General features: G+C 44.5%; 1 protein-coding gene and 1 long non-coding RNA gene across 2 annotated transcripts in view; one reads left to right on the top strand and one right to left on the bottom strand.

The window, feature by feature from the left end:
- LOC308096707 (6-phosphofructo-2-kinase/fructose-2,6-bisphosphatase 2-like) overlaps nucleotides 1–11,778 on the bottom strand; it is a 68,223-nt gene extending 56,445 nt beyond the window's left edge. Inside the window, exon 1 of the mRNA XM_080444125.1 lies at nucleotides 11,645–11,778. The gene's annotated coding sequence lies outside the window, so the exon portion shown is untranslated. The remainder of the gene's footprint in view (nucleotides 1–11,644) is intronic.
- Nucleotides 1–21,374, top strand: part of LOC308096711 — a 776,952-nt gene that overhangs the window by 28,182 nt on the left and 727,396 nt on the right. The gene's annotated exons all lie outside the window — the stretch shown is intronic.

Below are 21,374 nucleotides of genomic sequence, written 5' to 3'. Positions count from 1 at the left end.
CCAGCCACTGTAGTCCACACACTACTGAAAGCTGACTGGGAAGATGAAGACACAGAAAGTGTAGTTGTAAAAGGATTCATTCAACTTATTAAAGTTAGTCCCCTTAAGGTTATATGTTTTAGTGAAGCAGGAGTGAGACTGTGGCACGATGTGATTAAGGACAGCGCTGCATCATGGGATGCCACTGGGGGAATCATTAAGAGTAAACTAACAAAGAAAAGGATTTTGTATTATGAGATTGTAGTAAGTTCATCCACTTCGTCCGCTTCAACTCCTGTAGCATTTATGATCAGTGAACAACACACCCAGACTGCTGTAGAGGAGCTCCTCACGGAATTGAGGTGCAAAGAGAAGGAGATATTTGGTGCCAACACAACACCCATGCAGATTAATAGTGATAGGTCCATAGTGCTTTTGAAAGCCAGTATGCATATCTTCAATGGAGATAGCATGAAAATGTACTTGTTACGCTGCTGGAGAATAGTGAATGGAAAGGCAGATAGCAAAGATTTGAATTTTTGTACCATAAGAGCATGTAAGAGTCATCTGATGAAACAGGCAAGTCACATTTGCAAACAACAGTACAATACTAGAGATTGTAGGTTTAAGTTGGCTATGTTCATCTTCAGCGCTTTAGTTAATGCCAAAACACTGAAACAAGCAGGTAATATAGTATCTGCTGCTTGTATTGTACTTGGTAGCAAAAGGAACTCCAGCGAGGTGGCAGCTAGTCTTGGCCGCATTGAGGATGAAACACAGAAGCTGCCAGGAATTGCAGGAATTATTGATAAAGAGCATGATCGACAAGACAATTCATATGACACTGCGGTTGATGATATATTTGACTTGACTGATGTTTGTGAAGGAACATCTCCCTTCAAAGACTATTTTGAACAACTAAGGGCTACAGCCAATAATACAATTAAAACCAGCAATGACACAGGTGAAAATCAATACCATGGAGAAACTATTTTAAACAAACTGTTCTCAAACTTCCTCCCAACTATTCCAATATGGTCAGATCTACTCTCAGGTGATTTGCAGCGATTCTCTGGAGCCTATGCTGCACAAATAAACCATGGTAAGAAAAGCACAGCTATTAGTGAGGCCATGTTCAAAAACACAAAAGTGTTGCTTTTACGAAATGAGAAACACAGAATTGACGAATGTATACAGCGCATACGCTCACTATACAAGCAGTCAGCCATAGATTTCATTGCCAAAGTAGGCTACAGGATATCACAGGCATCACAGCGTCCACACCCACCACCTGTAGAAGAGTGGAACAAAAAGAGAACTCTGCCGCCACAGCTGAGACGCTCTTATCAAAATAAGCCACAAGCAAATTCAAAGATTTTCTTACAAAATGACAGCTCAGCAAGTGTGCACAAAAACAAAACAGAGGCACAAATGAGGAAATATGCAATAGTATATGCAGGTTTGCAAATAATGAGAGTAATTGTTGGCTAAATGCAACCCTACAATCGATACTGCATCTGCAAGTAGTACAAGATAAATTGAAACAGTTGACACCTACTTATATGGTTGCGATGTCATCAATGCCAGGGAATTTAGCAGCTCTCATCCAAGCGTTTTTTCAAAATCCAGGGCACACATTTGATGCTAAAACAATCCATGGTGTCACTCAAGAATTAGTCAAGAGCATCCCAGCGTTGTCCTTGTCAATGCACAATGACCCACTAGATTTGATACACAAATTATTAATCTGGTTGCATGATTGTAGTGTCCAAACAACTGCTATGGCAAAACATACAGACATCTGTAAAAAATGTGCATCGAAAGTTGAAAGCATTTCATGCGCGCCTACTGTTTTTGCATTACCGCTGACACAGAAATGTGAGTCCCTCAATTCTCTTTTCGAACACACAATCATGGAAGGTGAAGGTCAACAGAGATGTACAGCATGTGGTTCAGAAATGAAGAGACAAATATGTTGGATTGATGCTCCTGATGTCATTACTCTTTCTGTGTCCCGTGTTGATAATGGTGGGACGGTGCTCCACACGCCTGTAGTCCCATCTGATATAATCGAAATTCCCATTCGTGACAGCAGTAAAATTAAGTATAAGTTGGGCTCAATCATTTGTCATGTAGGCTCAGTGGCCAAAGCCGGACACTTCTGGGCACATTTGCTTTATGACAATGTCGTAATTAGAGCAGATGATACAAATATAAACATCCTTCAACCAGCAAATGCATTGCAATTGGCAAAACCACATGGGTACATTTATTTCTATGTGAAATGTAATGATGCATCACTTAATGCTGTTATCACAATAGAGGACAATTTGGAAGATATTGGCCATGGTGTGGATGTGTTTTTTTGCAATGAAAGACCAAATCACAATATGTGTGAAGCCATACCATTACCAATACTAACATTTCTAAAACAGACATCTGCTTTCCAAAAATGTCACACACGGCTTGCAGCAGCAGCAGCAGCAGCGCAGTCCCCAGCATTGTTTAAAAGAGCGCTTGAGAAACTTGCCAACACTCAGGTGGTGTCATTAGTGTCTCGGCAATTTTCTATGACAGACGTGTACCACATATTAAACAGCTTTGTGAATGACACACTTGGGGCTCCTTTCCTTGGAAATGACCTGCTTTGCCTTAAAAGTCTTGGTCGCTATATTTGTACTCAATGTGGTGACCAGGCCGTACCATCTAGAAAGAACATATCAGAACTCATAGTGCAGCCACTTGAAGTGTCACAAAAAGGCATCTTGGACACAGTTGCCAAAATATGTTCTGCTCAACTTGACCAATGTGAAACATGTAAGCAGGACTTAAGCTTATCAACCTATCAAGTAATTCACAGCCCACAGACTTTACTTCTCCTGCTAAGATCTGGTGCAGAAATTCCCAAAACGTTCACTCTCTCCTGTCTGTACCACCAAAATGATTATGCTGTGTCCAGCATTTGTGCATTTTTTGACAAGTCACCATATGTGTCATTGTACACGTGTAAAGACCAGCAATGGCATATCATGACAAAAGCATCCAATGACACAGCAGGCTATACCTTTGAGCTGATGCTAAAAATACTGACCACAGCTAGTTGCTTTGTCGTGTCATACGAGAAAACTAATAGTGTGAAACTAATCAACTTTCAGCAGGTCGAACAAAAACATAAATGCACAGACAGATGCAAACAACACAAGCAGACAAGGGCTAGAAAAGGGAGATCCATTCCAACGGCAGCTGTGGAGAATAACGAGTGGCTGAGTGATAAGATGATCGATGAGTACCATAAGCTCTTGCTTTCGAGTGTTGAAAGAAAAAAAAATGCATTTATTTGTCCCAGCACTTTTGTAAGCCAACAGTTACAGAGTTTTTGGTGTGATGACATCAGTGTCCTCCCAGATGTACCACGAGCATCACGCAATTGGTGGAACTACGAGTTGGTGATATTGCCCGTCAACGCAAATAAGTCCCATTGGGGAGCCATCGCGGTAGATTTCACCAAAAAGACAGTGAATGGTGATGTTATAGTATTAGATGTTGTGATAATGGATTCACTACGTGTGCATGAGCAAGACCTGGTTAAGGCATTTTTTCCACTGCAAAGGTACTTAGCATTACAGTACTTTGCATTGTATGGTAGAGGTATGGGTATTACATTTAGATATGAGTGTTATCACAGTTGTCCCAATTTCATAGAACAAACTGACGGCAGCAGATGTGGTATTTTCACTTGTTTGTTTTCCAAAGCTGTTCTGTTTGATGTGAGCCTCAACACTTTCAAAAGCCACCGTGAAAAGCGAGATTGTGTTATGCATGAGTTGTCAGGCAAAAAGATATTTATCTGAGTACAAAGTTAAAGCATGTACTGTGATTTACTGTATCTTGGACAAACTACCTAAAAGGCTCTGTTGTGTCTGTTGTAGGAGAACGTCACAAATGGAGGATGCGAGGGACCAGAACTGACATGTTCCCAAGACACCAGGAGGGAACGTCATTTTGGTCTTCCTTTTTTTCCTTTAGGTTTTGATTTAATCAAATGTTTTCTTCTTTTTTTCTTTTGTCTTTGTGCTTACTGTGATCATCTAAAAACAAACATTAGAGCACAGGACTATGCAATGTTTGGACTGAGCTGGTTCTGCTTTATATACGTACATCTATCTATTGATCAATTTGTGTGTGTGTGTGTGTGTACAATGTTTGCACTTTAAGTTTGCTGTGTTGCACTTTTGAGTGATGTTTGCACTTCAGTATATTGCATGTTATACTTTTTTATACATTTGAGTGATGTTTGCACGTTGGTACATTGCATGTTGTACCCGTTTATTATACATTTGAGTGATCTTTGCACTTAGGTACGTTGCACGCAGTACCATTTTATACTTTTGAGTGTGGTTTGCACTTCCTAGAACTTCCACATTTTTACAGTTTTGCATGATGATTGTGTTTGAATAATGTTTGCTGTTATTAACACACACACATATAGTAAATTGATCAAATCTGTGACTACTAAACTACTAAAGTAGCCTCTCAGTCCACCTTAAGACAATTGGCAATGTTTAAAAACAAATATTGGAAAATGTATTTATATATATTCTGTTTTTGATAAATTGTACACTGTTTTATTAGTAAAGAGTAATTAAAAGGTCTTTTTTTAAACTTTCAAAGCCTGTCTGTATTCTTTTATGGTGTGGGGTTGTGTGGCCACTTGTATACACTATTGGGTTAGGGTATGGCCACTTGTATACACTATTGTCTGAAAAGGGCCCTTTTCTGACCCCTGACCTCACTGGACGGCCCGCCACTTTTTTCTACACCTTAGTGCCGCTTAGCGGAGAGTGTGGCTGTGTAGAGGGGGTCTCCCCGAACGCGTGCGTACCTCAGAAGTTCCGGCACTAAGCACCGTCTCCTGTCCAGTGTCCAATTTGTATAGGCTATGCACTGAAAAGGGCCCTTTTCTGACCCTTGACCTCACTGGACGGCCCGCCACTTTTTTTTACACCTTAGTGCCGCTTAGCGGAGAGTGTGGCTGTGTAGAGGGGGTCTCCCCGAACGCGTGCGTACCTCAGAAGTTCCGGCACTAAGCACCGTCTCCTGTCCAGTGTCCAATTTGTATAGGCTATGCACTGAAAAGGGCCCTTTTCTGACCCTTGACCTCACTGGACGGCCCGCCACTTTTTTTTACACCTTAGTGCCGCTTAGCGGAGAGTGTGGCTGTGTAGAGGGGGTCTCCCCGAACACGTGCGTACCTCAGAAGTTCCGGCACTAAGCACCGTCTCCTGTCCAGTGTCCAATTTGTATAGGCTATGCACTGAAAAGGGCCCTTTTCTGACCCTTGACCTCACTGGACGGCCCGCCACTTTTTTTTACACCTTAGTGCCGCTTAGCGGAGAGTGTGGCTGTGTAGAGGGGGTCTCCCCGAACACGTGCGTACCTCAGAAGTTCCGGCACTAAGCACCGTCTCCTGTCCAGTGTCCAATTTGTATAGGCTATGCACTGAAAAGGGCCCTTTTCTGACCCTTGACCTCACTGGACGGCCCGCCACTTTTTTTTACACCTTAGTGCCGCTTAGCGGAGAGTGTGGCTGTGTAGAGGGGGTCTCCCCGAACGCGTGCGTACCTCAGAAGTTCCGGCACTAAGCACCGTCTCCTGTCCAGTGTCCAATTTGTATAGGCTATGCACTGAAAAGGGCCCTTTTCTGACCCTTGACCTCACTGGACGGCCCGCCACTTTTTTTTACACCTTAGTGCCGCTTAGCGGAGAGTGTGGCTGTGTAGAGGGGGTCTCCCCGAACGCGTGCGTACCTCAGAAGTTCCGGCACTAAGCACCGTCTCCTGTCCAGTGTCCAATTTGTATAGGCTATGCACTGAAAAGGGCCCTTTTCTGACCCTTGACCTCACTGGACGGCCCGCCACTTTTTTTTACACCTTAGTGCCGCTTAGCGGAGAGTGTGGCTGTGTAGAGGGGGTCTCCCCGAACGCGTGCGTACCTCAGAAGTTCCGGCACTAAGCACCGTCTCCTGTCCAGTGTCCAATTTGTATAGGCTATGCACTGAAAAGGGCCCTTTTCTGACCCTTGACCTCACTGGACGGCCCGCCACTTTTTTTTACACCTTAGTGCCGCTTAGCGGAGAGTGTGGCTGTGTAGAGGGGGTCTCCCCGAACGCGTGCGTACCTCAGAAGTTCCGGCACTAAGCACCGTCTCCTGTCCAGTGTCCAATTTGTATAGGCTATGCACTGAAAAGGGCCCTTTTCTGACCCTTGACCTCACTGGACGGCCCGCCACTTTTTTTTACACCTTAGTGCCGCTTAGCGGAGAGTGTGGCTGTGTAGAGGGGGTCTCCCCGAACGCGTGCGTACCTCAGAAGTTCCGGCACTAAGCACCGTCTCCTGTCCAGTGTCCAATTTGTATAGGCTATGCACTGAAAAGGGCCCTTTTCTGACCCTTGACCTCACTGGACGGCCCGCCACTTTTTTTTACACCTTAGTGCCGCTTAGCGGAGAGTATGGCTGTGTAGAGGGGGTCTCCCCGAACGCGTGCGTACCTCAGAAGTTCCGGCACTAAGCACCGTCTCCTGTCCAGTGTCCAATTTGTATAGGCTATGCACTGAAAAGGGCCCTTTTCTGACCCTTGACCTCACTGGACGGCCCGCCACTTTTTTTTACACCTTAGTGCCGCTTAGCGGAGAGTGTGGCTGTGTAGAGGGGGTCTCCCCGAACGCGTGCGTACCTCAGAAGTTCCGGCACTAAGCACCGTCTCCTGTCCAGTGTCCAATTTGTATAGGCTATGCACTGAAAAGGGCCCTTTTCTGACCCTTGACCTCACTGGACGGCCCGCCACTTTTTTTTACACCTTAGTGCCGCTTAGCGGAGAGTGTGGCTGTGTAGAGGGGGTCTCCCCGAACGCGTGCGTACCTCAGAAGTTCCGGCACTAAGCACCGTCTCCTGTCCAGTGTCCAATTTGTATAGGCTATGCACTGAAAAGGGCCCTTTTCTGACCCTTGACCTCACTGGACGGCCCGCCACTTTTTTTTACACCTTAGTGCCGCTTAGCGGAGAGTGTGGCTGTGTAGAGGGGGTCTCCCCGAACGCGTGCGTACCTCAGAAGTTCCGGCACTAAGCACCGTCTCCTGTCCAGTGTCCAATTTGTATAGGCTATGCACTGAAAAGGGCCCTTTTCTGACCCTTGACCTCACTGGACGGCCCGCCACTTTTTTTTTACACCTTAGTGCCGCTTAGCGGAGAGTGTGGCTGTGTAGAGGGGGTCTCCCCGAACGCGTGCGTACCTCAGAAGTTCCGGCACTAAGCACCGTCTCCTGTCCAGTGTCCAATTTGTATAGGCTATGCACTGAAAAGGGCCCTTTTCTGACCCTTGACCTCACTGGACGGCCCGCCACTTTTTTTTTACACCTTAGTGCCGCTTAGCGGAGAGTGTGGCTGTGTAGAGGGGGTCTCCCCGAACGCGTGCGTACCTCAGAAGTTCCGGCACTAAGCACCGTCTCCTGTCCAGTGTCCAATTTGTATAGGCTATGCACTGAAAAGGGCCCTTTTCTGACCCTTGACCTCACTGGACGGCCCGCCACTTTTTTTTACACCTTAGTGCCGCTTAGCGGAGAGTGTGGCTGTGTAGAGGGGGTCTCCCCGAACGCGTGCGTACCTCAGAAGTTCCGGCACTAAGCACCGTCTCCTGTCCAGTGTCCAATTTGTATAGGCTATGCACTGAAAAGGGCCCTTTTCTGACCCTTGACCTCACTGGACGGCCCGCCACTTTTTTTTACACCTTAGTGCCGCTTAGCGGAGAGTGTGGCTGTGTAGAGGGGGTCTCCCCGAACACGTGCGTACCTCAGAAGTTCCGGCACTAAGCACCGTCTCCTGTCCAGTGTCCAATTTGTATAGGCTATGCACTGAAAAGGGCCCTTTTCTGACCCTTGACCTCACTGGACGGCCCGCCACTTTTTTTTACACCTTAGTGCCGCTTAGCGGAGAGTGTGGCTGTGTAGAGGGGGTCTCCCCGAACACGTGCGTACCTCAGAAGTTCCGGCACTAAGCACCGTCTCCTGTCCAGTGTCCAATTTGTATAGGCTATGCACTGAAAAGGGCCCTTTTCTGACCCTTGACCTCACTGGACGGCCCGCCACTTTTTTTTACACCTTAGTGCCGCTTAGCGGAGAGTGTGGCTGTGTAGAGGGGGTCTCCCCGAACGCGTGCGTACCTCAGAAGTTCCGGCACTAAGCACCGTCTCCTGTCCAGTGTCCAATTTGTATAGGCTATGCACTGAAAAGGGCCCTTTTCTGACCCTTGACCTCACTGGACGGCCCGCCACTTTTTTTTACACCTTAGTGCCGCTTAGCGGAGAGTGTGGCTGTGTAGAGGGGGTCTCCCCGAACGCGTGCGTACCTCAGAAGTTCCGGCACTAAGCACCGTCTCCTGTCCAGTGTCCAATTTGTATAGGCTATGCACTGAAAAGGGCCCTTTTCTGACCCTTGACCTCACTGGACGGCCCGCCACTTTTTTTTACACCTTAGTGCCGCTTAGCGGAGAGTGTGGCTGTGTAGAGGGGGTCTCCCCGAACGCGTGCGTACCTCAGAAGTTCCGGCACTAAGCACCGTCTCCTGTCCAGTGTCCAATTTGTATAGGCTATGCACTGAAAAGGGCCCTTTTCTGACCCTTGACCTCACTGGACGGCCCGCCACTTTTTTTTACACCTTAGTGCCGCTTAGCGGAGAGTGTGGCTGTGTAGAGGGGGTCTCCCCGAACGCGTGCGTACCTCAGAAGTTCCGGCACTAAGCACCGTCTCCTGTCCAGTGTCCAATTTGTATAGGCTATGCACTGAAAAGGGCCCTTTTCTGACCCTTGACCTCACTGGACGGCCCGCCACTTTTTTTTACACCTTAGTGCCGCTTAGCGGAGAGTGTGGCTGTGTAGAGGGGGTCTCCCCGAACGCGTGCGTACCTCAGAAGTTCCGGCACTAAGCACCGTCTCCTGTCCAGTGTCCAATTTGTATAGGCTATGCACTGAAAAGGGCCCTTTTCTGACCCTTGACCTCACTGGACGGCCCGCCACTTTTTTTTACACCTTAGTGCCGCTTAGCGGAGAGTATGGCTGTGTAGAGGGGGTCTCCCCGAACGCGTGCGTACCTCAGAAGTTCCGGCACTAAGCACCGTCTCCTGTCCAGTGTCCAATTTGTATAGGCTATGCACTGAAAAGGGCCCTTTTCTGACCCTTGACCTCACTGGACGGCCCGCCACTTTTTTTTACACCTTAGTGCCGCTTAGCGGAGAGTGTGGCTGTGTAGAGGGGGTCTCCCCGAACGCGTGCGTACCTCAGAAGTTCCGGCACTAAGCACCGTCTCCTGTCCAGTGTCCAATTTGTATAGGCTATGCACTGAAAAGGGCCCTTTTCTGACCCTTGACCTCACTGGACGGCCCGCCACTTTTTTTTACACCTTAGTGCCGCTTAGCGGAGAGTGTGGCTGTGTAGAGGGGGTCTCCCCGAACGCGTGCGTACCTCAGAAGTTCCGGCACTAAGCACCGTCTCCTGTCCAGTGTCCAATTTGTATAGGCTATGCACTGAAAAGGGCCCTTTTCTGACCCTTGACCTCACTGGACGGCCCGCCACTTTTTTTTACACCTTAGTGCCGCTTAGCGGAGAGTGTGGCTGTGTAGAGGGGGTCTCCCCGAACGCGTGCGTACCTCAGAAGTTCCGGCACTAAGCACCGTCTCCTGTCCAGTGTCCAATTTGTATAGGCTATGCACTGAAAAGGGCCCTTTTCTGACCCTTGACCTCACTGGACGGCCCGCCACTTTTTTTTTACACCTTAGTGCCGCTTAGCGGAGAGTGTGGCTGTGTAGAGGGGGTCTCCCCGAACGCGTGCGTACCTCAGAAGTTCCGGCACTAAGCACCGTCTCCTGTCCAGTGTCCAATTTGTATAGGCTATGCACTGAAAAGGGCCCTTTTCTGACCCTTGACCTCACTGGACGGCCCGCCACTTTTTTTTTACACCTTAGTGCCGCTTAGCGGAGAGTGTGGCTGTGTAGAGGGGGTCTCCCCGAACGCGTGCGTACCTCAGAAGTTCCGGCACTAAGCACCGTCTCCTGTCCAGTGTCCAATTTGTATAGGCTATGCACTGAAAAGGGCCCTTTTCTGACCCTTGACCTCACTGGACGGCCCGCCACTTTTTTTTACACCTTAGTGCCGCTTAGCGGAGAGTGTGGCTGTGTAGAGGGGGTCTCCCCGAACGCGTGCGTACCTCAGAAGTTCCGGCACTAAGCACCGTCTCCTGTCCAGTGTCCAATTTGTATAGGCTATGCACTGAAAAGGGCCCTTTTCTGACCCTTGACCTCACTGGACGGCCCGCCACTTTTTTTTACACCTTAGTGCCGCTTAGCGGAGAGTGTGGCTGTGTAGAGGGGGTCTCCCCGAACGCGTGCGTACCTCAGAAGTTCCGGCACTAAGCACCGTCTCCTGTCCAGTGTCCAATTTGTATAGGCTATGCACTCCTTTGAACAGCATCTATCAATTTAGATAAATAATTAATGTTTTAAATCCGTTTTTGTTACACAGAAACATAATATGTGATATATAGCTTCGTTTAAATGCTTAATTTATAGTTTTAATGTGCAAATGAACCGTTTTTCAATGGTTTTCAATGGTTTCTTTTTACTCTAGAGGGTACTCTTATTCTGAAGAGATCGTCCACCGGAAGTCTTATATTTGCTCCGTTATATTTGCTGACTGAACACTGCTCATTCTAGGGCTAGTGCATATTTTACATGAATTAAACAGCAATGTAAATTAGCATAGAATCCAGGGTTAATCCCTAGTTAAGTCATTTTAAACTAGACCACTATGGTATAGCCTATTTAGGATGATTTAAAGTCATAACAAACATTAGATCTCAAGACTATCGATTTTGACAGTTTTATCTCTTAGCGTCTTAGCGACCACCCCCTCAGTTTGCCCTGGAATGTCACCAATTAAGCCCGTATTTCTCCAAACATGTATAAATGCAAAATATAAGGTGATTAGCTACCCGTTTTCCCCAAATGTTAACTCGGTGTTCGGAGTGTTTGTGTAATGTATTAGTCTTCTTTTCTTTTAAGAAGTGTTTTAATCCCGTCTGTGGCCGATTCTGTTGGAAAGTTTCCAATGGGCGGTAGTGACGAGGCCCATTCGGTGAGAGCCGGAATTACACTCACTATAAACAGGGAAGTAAACGAGGGGGGAAAACTGCCGTTCGGCCACAGACGGGATTAAAACAATTCTTTATTGATAAATATGGACTAATACATTGCACAAACACATCGGACACCGAGTTAACATTTGGGGCAAGCGGGCAAGCACCTTATATTTTGTACTTGTACGTGTTTCTGAGAAATACGGGCTTTGGAGCTGACATTCCAGGGAAATCTGGGTGGGTGGTAGCTAAGACTCTCGTAGAATATGTCAGAATCGATCAAATATATCTACGAGAGTCTTGATCTAAGGCTAGTATGTTATGATGATTTATAGTCATAACACACATTATAGTGTACAAGGTCGGCATGCAAAAGCATTCATCAACTTATCCTGGTTATGAATGTCAGGAAATGTTTGACAGATCAAGGTTAATGCGACCCACAAAACGACACAAATGTCATGTTAAATAAAATATGTTAACTCACCAATATGTGTTGAAGGTGGAGGTACAATGAAAGAGTTCTCTATAAATGTACATAGACAATATAGAATATAAATGAGCACAGAGGAAAATAGTCTCCCTCTACACACTGCTGGAGTTCCTATTGACAAAAAAAACATCACCATCTATCGTCATCGCCACGATCTACAAGCTTGCCAGATCTACAAGCTCACAACACGTCGCAGCGCGAAGCGTTGTGAGCTTGTAGATCTGCTGTTTCACGTCCTTCCTTAAACAACCTCCTCGCGTCGTCCCCAAACCACAAACCAAGCCAAGGTTACTATTCACCCTTCAATACTCGCATCCGGTTTAGAGCCCGCCTTACGGTGCGTTTTAACAGCGGGCGATCAGCGGGCGATCAGGATAGTATTTTCCGGAAGTGCATTATATGTCTATGAGAGCCGGCGACTACTGGCGATAGGGCGAAGTGGGCGGGGGGGCGATGAAAGATGGATTTTCTTTATCTTTTGGACGATGTCGCCCGGGATCGCCCGAGAGTCGCCCGCTGTTAAAACGTACTGTTACTGTATCTGGTACATTTCTAAGTACTTATACATACGTTTGCTGTTTCCATTTCCGCTTTAGAGCCAGGCCGGATGTAGCGACCTTGCAGAGTGAATTCACCCTGGGTTTTCTTTAAGCTCCTCCTCCTGGCGTCTTGTCTGCTGCTGATCTACGATCCCATAGCCCGGGAGGTTCTGTTCGCGCTGTGATTGGCCAGTGAGTGGGTTGTCATGTAAACGCTGACAGTGACAGCTGGAGGAGAAAAATGTAATAAGAAATACCACAATGAAATAAATAAAATCTATTATGAAATTGATTAAAACACAACACAATTATATAAATGTATTTATTTCATTGTGTTTTTATTTATTTTATAACATTGTGGGTTTTATTTATGTATTTAATTGTCGATGTTATTTATTTAATTGTGGTATTTATTATAACATTTCTGGACAAAAAAAACGTCTCTTAATTGTCTATGGTCGTGTGTTTGTTCAACAACAGGGGTCACAATATAGAGCTATTTACATCCACTTATAAATAGAGTTTAATTCATACCTTTCCCACATTTGTATCTTTCAGTCACATGGTCATGTTATGTAGTGTGTAGGTCAGTGGTTCTCAAACTTTTTCATGTCAAGGACCCCCAACATGATATGTATTTGGCTGCGGACCCCCAACTAAAAAATATGTTGTGCCCTAGGGATTAAAATAAATGAATAGCAGATCTACAAGCTCCCAGCGTGGCACGAAGTGACGCGCTTTGAGCTTGTAGATCTGCTATTTTTGAATAGCCAACATGATATGGATAAAGTAGTTGAAATGATTATGATGCTGTATTAACACATTTTGCTGCCCCCCCCCCCCCCCCCACTGCTGTAGGTCAATATACTAACTTGCAGTCTCTATCCCAGCTGTGGTCAGATAGCGCCATCATGTGGCAAGATAAAGGTACTTGTTGATCATTTTTAGAGCCCATACTGTACATCAGAACACATTAAGTATCACATTAAGAAAGGTTTAAAAAATAGTGACAACACAACCATAAACATACATGAAGAACATGTATTAGGATATAGATACTGTGTAGCTGATATGATATTCATTGACGATAGGGTGTTATAGCTATGTTATGTTGGGCAGAGTCACTGCCCATCTTTCGCCGCAGGCTGAAAACCCACCTCTTCAGGAAACACTACCTTTCCTCTTCGCCTTGCCTACTTGTTGAAAACTAGTTGTATGAACTCTTGTTTTATTGTTTTATTGGATCTTCTTTAGTCAATACACTTATTTGTTTTAGCTCTTGCTCATTTGATTTTGCTATTGTCTCATCTGTTTAAGAAAGTAGGTAGCTGATATATTGCACTTTTACCTTAGCGCTAGGTAAGCTATACTCTTGGTTGCCTGTTTTAGCAGAAAATGCACTTAAGACTTCTGGTGATTAGTAGTTTCGTTCCCTACCTATGTTGAATGCACTTATTGTAAGTCGCTTTGGGTAAAGCGTCTGCTAAATGACTGTAATGTAATGTAATGTTAAGCAGTGGTGGAAAAGTACTCAAATGTTTTACTTATTGTAAGTAAAAGTATCGATACTACATTGTAGAACTACTACAAGTACAAGCTGGGAATTTTAAATGTAGGCCTACTTGAGTAAAAGTACAAAAGTATTGGTATCAACATATACTTAAAGTACGAAAGCTAAGGTAGGCCTACTCATTATTCAGAATGTCCCATTTCACAAGTTTTCAAATGTATAAAATGTATACAAATGTTTGGAAAATAGCAGATCTACAAGCTCACAATGTGTCGCATCACGACGCATTGTGAGCTTGTTGATCTGCTATTTTCAAAAGGCCAAAATATATATAGGGCTGAAGTAGTTAATGTATGTTTTGTAATAATAATCCAAATCTATAAAGTAAAGAATACCTCAACATTGCACTTAAGTACAGTACTTGAGTAAATGTGCTTAGTTACTTAACACCACTTATGTTAGGGTTAATAATATTGGGCCACATGCATAGAAGTGCATAGATCAAAACACAAACATGATACCAGAAGACAGAGCTGTGGTTCTCCACCTTTTGTGGATCAGGGTCCACTTGAAAAAGTGTTTGCGGCCCACCCATTGGACCACTTAGTTAACACAGTATAGTAGTAGCACAAAGGAACACTCATCTTTAAAGGTTTTAAATAAAAAAACAATACTAAGGTGTTTTTCAGTGGTGTAAAGTAACTAAGTACATTTACTCAAGTACTGTACTTAGGTACCATTTTGAGGTACTTTTACTTTACTGGAGTATTTGTCTATATTTTTACTTCTACTCCACTACATCTCAGAGGCAAATATTATACTTTTACTCCATTACAATTATTTGAACACTTTAGTGACTAGTTACTTTGCAGATATAAATGATTACATTACATACATTAACCACTTCAGCCCTGTTAAAAAGGCCAGAACATAATGGGTATGTACCTTTAAATGCTCAGGTTGCCATAGTAACAGGTTGTGACGTAGTCACGATTGCGTGATTTAGCCATAGGATTTAGCCCGGGAAGGAAGGGGAAGTGTTTTGATTGATTGATTGATGTAGTTTATTTAGTAAGACATGAGAATAGTACTCTGTACATGACAGTACATAACAGTACATGGAAGTACAAATTCACAATACAAGGTCTACTAAACTGGAACTCTCATTAAGCACTAAGCTTGTTTAAGATGAGAACCCCATGCACACAAATCATGATGATATATAAGAGGCAGACAGATATACACACTACTAAACAGAATGTCATACAATCAGCTTTCAGGTTACTGGTATGAAGAGAGAAAAAAATATATATATATACAAAAGAGGAAAATGAAGGAGGGGGGGGGTAGGGGGGGGGTAGGTTAAGACTTAGACAGGGGCCATTTTCGAATTGCAGCCTCCTGAAGGTGTATCTTTAGGGCAGTTTTGAAAGTGAGTAGGGTTTTACACTCCTTTACTCCTTTTGGTAGGGCATTCCACATTTTTGATGAATAGCATGAGAACGAGTTCATTCCCTTAGTTGAGCCAAATCTGGGTTGAACATGATTTGTGGAGCTTCCTCTGGTGTTATGATCATGGACTTCATTAACATTTTGGAAGTATTTTGACAAATACAGGGGGATCCCAATGTTGTGGTGTATCTTGAAGACCAGGCCCGCAAGTTGCTGTACTCTGTCCTCAACCCTAAGCCATCCAATCCTAGCAAAATGAGCAGGGGTTAGATGGGTTTTGTGATTGAGGCCAAGAAGTAGCCTTACAAGTTTGTTTTGGGATGTTTGGAGCCTTGTTTTTAAGTCAATGAGGTGTTGTGATACCATGAAGTGCATGCATAATCATAATGACCTTGAATGAGGGCCCCTGCAAGAATCTTCAGAGTATTCTTACTGACTAGACGATTAATCCTCCACAAATAGCGTGTTGTTTGGTTGACATTTTTGATCACTTTTTCAGCGTTTTTGTTACCAGAGAGGTTTGCCTCCAAGATGGAGCCCAGGTAGGTAATTTCATCCTTTCTTTTGATGACATCATCACCCACTTTGATCGTGAAACTCTCTGCCTTGCTAAGGTTAGGACTGGACCCAAAGAGGATGGATTCAGTTTTACCCAGGTGTAATGAAAGTTTGTTGTCAGAGAGCCAGATGCAGATCTTGTTGAGCATCTCTGGAATCACCCACGGTGACTCTGAGAAGGAAGGGACAGATGGATCACCGTGCCAAAAAACATGGCTCCCCATCCGCTTCCGTTCTATCTCCTTCATGAAAACCTCCGTAGCTCCGAAACTTTTTATGGTGGGGAAAACGAGTCATTTGCGATGCACGATCGCTCCGCCATTGTTACTCACGTGAGAGATGTTAAAACAGCACAGCGCAGCGCACGGTGAGATTTCTAGCACCGAACGTAATCTGTTTTAATAAAATTCTGGCACTTGTTGTGTTAACATACCTCGTGCCTTTTGCCGTCATTAAGGCCTCCGTGAGCTGAGCAATTGAGAAGTCACTGTTACATCAACCCGATCTCCAAGAATTTAGTATACATTGCACGGAGTGGTCATTCTGTGCATAGACAACTGGAAAGCCCGAAAATCTGTGCATAGCCGCCTCGCATCGCCCCATTATGACTAAACCATTTCGGAGGCCCGCAGTTTCAAGGGAATTGTCACCACGAAAGAGACCACGAGTGAGCTAAAGTGAACGAGTTGCCGTCCCGAACGTTGTGACATTCCCTTGAACCTACTGCGCCATTTGAGTTATGTACCGATAGGCACAGAATCGTAAATTGTGTTGTGGGGACTGCTCTGCTTCCGGGTTTTTTCCGGGTTGCAACTGGTTACGCCCATCGTGGGACTTGTCGTACGTATGCACAGATTTTCGGGGTTTCTAGGCTACTATGCACGGAATGACATGCACTGGATCCGTGCAATGTATACTAAATTCTTGGAGATCAGGCTGGTTACATACAGTGCAACGGGCAAAAGTGTCCTTATTTTAGACACGGGTAACTCCTTCAGTGTATATATTTTTTCTCTCCGTCTCTGCATCTGAGACCAGTGGTTGGTCACTCTTAGACGCCCATTCCTCCCACAGCGAATGACATTAATCCATTTTGTCAGATTGACAGTTCAGCAACGAATGAGAACAAAGAAGAAAACAACAACAAAAAGGTGTTGCAGATCCGGTCTGTGTGAGCCTCATGTGTGCAAACCGAGACAGTAGGCTCTAGACCAGATCTGAGCAATGAGAAGTGAATAGGAACCGTTCTCCTGCAAATCCACCATTTGATCGCCTGGTCGGCATTTGCGATTGCGATTTATGGTCGCTCGCGGGTGTCCGCGAGCGGATGCTAATTCCCGGGAGACTCCTGGAACTTCCGCGAGAGGTGGGATGTCTGTTGTTACCATTGTAAAGATGTTTGGATACTCATTTGTGATTACAGTGGTATATTTTGGATTGTACTGCTAATTGTTTATATATGACAGTGCCTAATTATAGATTTATTGTCTCCACCAGGCCCAAAGGCATGGCGAGAGAGTATGTTTTGTACCCTGTCCGTCCGTGTGTGTGTGTGTGTGTGTGTGTCTGTGTGTGCTGTCCGTCCGTTAGCAACTAATCTCCGGCACCTTTGGCCTGGTCGCTGCGAAACTGTGCACACACACTCCCTGGATGCCAATTCAGAACCTCTGCTTCTAATTGTTCACATGGGCCTGTTATAGCGCCACCAGGAGGCCGATATGTGCTAAACCCATTTTTTGATATTACTCCTACAGATTTTATCCAAACGTCATGCAAATTGGTACACAATATCTCTATAGTCATGTGATGAACACGGATCTGTCCGATTTCCCATATTCCATCCTCATTGGCTAAGGTTGGCTTCCAAAGTTTGCAGGATTGGTCCGTTTTGAACAAAATGCCTCAAATCATGAACGCAGCTTGCGATTTCCATGAAATTTCATACGCACATTCCCACTAGGCCAAGGAAGAGATGCCATCCTTTTCACATTGGCCTGTTATAGCGCCACGAGCAGGTCTAATTTAGCAAAACACAATTTTGGAACAAAATGCCTCATATTATGAATGCAGTGTCCGATTGCGTGAACGACCTAAGAATAAATGGCACCCTTTTCACATTAGCTTATTACAGCGCCACCAGGAGGCCACAATAATGTACCTGACCTGGCGGAGACCTGTGCTCCGAGGAGCACTTTTTCTAGTTACGGGGCCAGGCACAAGCATGGCTCCATTTTGATATTGGCATTATTTTTCTTCTTCTGCCACTTTTCGCAGTTCTGGCTTAACCGTGCATACGCTTTTTACGAAACTCTGCCATATGGTAGATGGTCATGAGAAACTATCAAGAAATAAATCTCACAATCTTTCGTCAAAAGGTGGCACTATAGCACTCAATTGAAAGTGCCAACTACGAACAGGTACAACTCATGCCCGTTTGAGCTACAGCCATGAAACTTCAATTCACACATGCGTCTCCTCATGCCTAACAACTTTTGTGGTCTGACTTTTAACCTCTGACCTTTAGATCTCCCACCATTTTGAATTATATGAAAAGCAGTTCAAATCTATCTCCTCCTGTGATTTTAGAGCAATCTGCGCAAAACATTTTACACATGAACTTTGGACCTATGCCGACAAAACGGTAGCGGCGGATTTTCACTAGTTTCTGTTCCGAGGAGACATACAATTTCTCTATTGGTAAATGGTTTGTGAACGAGTGATCTTAGTGTTAGTGAAACAGGGGCTTGGTTCATGACAGAAGGCAAAAGTTTATGATCTTCAACAGACAACATCAGCCTGGACGAAGCTATAGCACTACAGGTAGTGTTGCAGCCTGTGAGTCCGAAGGTCGAAGGTCCGATTCCTGTCAATGGCAATCGGTTGAGGTGTCCATGAGTGAGGCTCTTAAGCCGGGATTGCTCCCCTAAGTGCTATGTATGACAACCTCATCTGGGTCGAGCTGAAAAGTAGTTTCACCTGTTGGAATCATTTGCTTTGTCTCAATTTCAATCTATTCCGTTTCCATGTCTTATTGTGCTATTATTGCACTTTGCTTTTTGCGCTTCCTTCTTTGCCCTGCTTATCGCTGTCTTTCTCTATCACTTACTCTCTCTGTCTGTCTGTCTGTCTGTCTATCTTTCTCTATCACTTTGTCTGTCTGTCTGTCTGTCTGTCTGTCTGTCTGTCTGTCTGTCTGTCTGTCACTTTGTCTGTCTGTCTGTCTGTCTGTCTGTCTGTCTTTTCTCTCTCTTTCTCTCTCTCTCTCTCTCTCTCTCTCTCTCTCTCTCTCTCTCTCTCTCTCTCTCTCTCTCTCTCTCTCTCTCTCTCTCTCTCTCTGCCCTGTATAATCACTATAGTTCTATTTGTTATTACAGAACTGCTGTAAATAGCAGTTCTGTAATAACAAAACTGCCCCACAGATTGTGATTGGTGGAGAGATGGTTCTTTGTGTGTCTTTGGCCAATCATTCAAGTGGTTCCACCCCAGGCTCTCTAGTATAATAAGAGTTGGTATGTGTCATTGTTTCCACAGCTCCTCCAGGATATCAATCATTTCTGATCAGATCTGACTGTGGACTCCAGACTTCATGTGAAGTCTCAACCTCAACTCTGCTGAACAGGAGGGAAACAAAGACCTTGGTATGTTACTTCCTCTCCCTCCTTTTTCATTTCCTCCTGTTCTTCTTTCCTTCATGTTTTTGTTGCTATTCCTTTAAGTCTCAATATTATGTTTTATTCTCAAACTTAAAATTTAGCAGACGCTCTTAATCCAGAGCGACTAATGTAGATTAGATTTAGATACTTTCTATGTCTAATGTCTCACAGTTCCTTCAACCACATATTCACTATATGATGCTAAGTCTTTTAACCCACATGGAAAGAATATATATGAACCTATATAATCTTTTATATAAGTCACATATATGTTTAACATATATGCCACATATCCAAAATTGGACCCTTACATATATGTCTCTCAACATATATGTACACACATATATATGGGTGCAGCGTATATGAACATACAGTGGGGAGAACACGTTATTTGATACACTGCCGATTTTGCAGGTTTTCCCACTTACAAAGAATGTAGTGGTCTGGTCTGTAATTTTTCATCATCTTAAACTTCTTCCATTTTCTAATAATTGCGCCAACAGTTGTTGCCTTCTCACCAAGCTGCTTGCGTTTTGTCCTGTAGCCCATCCCAGCCTTGTGCATGTCTACAATTGCAAGTTTTGCTATTTGTTGTATAAAGAAGTGTATAGAGGTTTTTATTTTTATTATTTTATATTAGGTTAATTATTCTTCATTTGGTGACATCTGAGCTCTGTCAGCTTTGAATCCATGTACCCAGCCAACCTTTGGTAGTGTGTGGTATCTTGATACACATTTATGGACCTATAGAGCCAGATTTGAACACACACACACACACACACACACACACACACACACACACACACACACACACACACAGAGACATTTGGATACTGAGTGGTCTACAGCGCACATTCCAGAGAACCTACAGATGTCCAGTACAAAGGATGCTTCCCAGAGGGCATCTGACCTTAGCTGACCTCTAGGATCTTGGGGTGTTGTTCTTCTGCACAATGGACACACACACACACACACACACACACACACACACACACACACACACACACACACACACACACACACACACACACACACACACACACACACACACACACACACACACACACACACACACACACACACACACACACATCCAACACACACAAAGGCAAGGTATGCAAGTGCATAGACACACATGTGAAGTCATATAAATACTGTGAGGCCAAAGACACCGTCTGTGTTCTGTTCCGGCCACACCATGTAGCAGCAAGGCTGACTCCTGTGCTCTGTACTCTGTTTTATCCAATAAATCGACTTGAGGAACATTACTGGTCTGGACCTTTCAACTTCTTCTCCTTTCAACTATTTTGTCACGCTTGTGCAAAATACACTACAAGTGCGTGGCCACTTCTTTTTCTGGATTGTCTCTACAGAGAAGAGAAAAGGAGATAATGAGAAAACAGTGGACCAAAGTCTACGACAGACTCTTAAGCATTCCACTCCATGACACATTTGCTACACCACCTGTTTTAGTGTACAGGAGCTTCCCTGTGAGTTTATTGCTGATAATGCCCTTTATTCAAACAGATTAACTATTTTTGTAGATTTTTTTTTCATAATTATTATTACAATGATTTAGAACTCTATGAAGAGTCTGTCCAAGAACCTGCCAAGTTTACAATTATTGTTGGTTACAATTATTAAGGTAAAGTTAGGCTATTCCAAATGGCCTGATTTAAAAATGGATGTTTGACATCACACGAACTCCACTTTACTTGTTTTGGGAAATTGTACAAGGACAGCGGCCTCTGTTGGTCAGGGTTGACCATGGTTGGCACATCCTATGGGTCTGGGAGGGACAGGTGATGAGGAAAGGTGTGTGAAAAGATGGCAGGTCTGGGGATGTGAGGGGCAATCCAGAAACGGCCCTGTGATCCTTTCTTCTTACATTAGTTGACTTTCCCTTTTCTGAACAACACCTAGTAGGCCAAGTCCTTTTGCACACCTACTTACAAAGGACATGCAGTTACACAGGAGATGACAGCCAACGTAGAGAAGAAAATAAGTGGTCC

The sequence above is a fragment of the Gymnoscopelus braueri genome (assembly GCF_963280865.1).
Source record: "Gymnoscopelus braueri genome assembly, chromosome: 12".
Classification (NCBI taxonomy): Eukaryota; Metazoa; Chordata; class Actinopteri; order Myctophiformes; family Myctophidae; genus Gymnoscopelus; species Gymnoscopelus braueri.
This window is presented reverse-complemented; position numbering and strand designations above follow the sequence as displayed.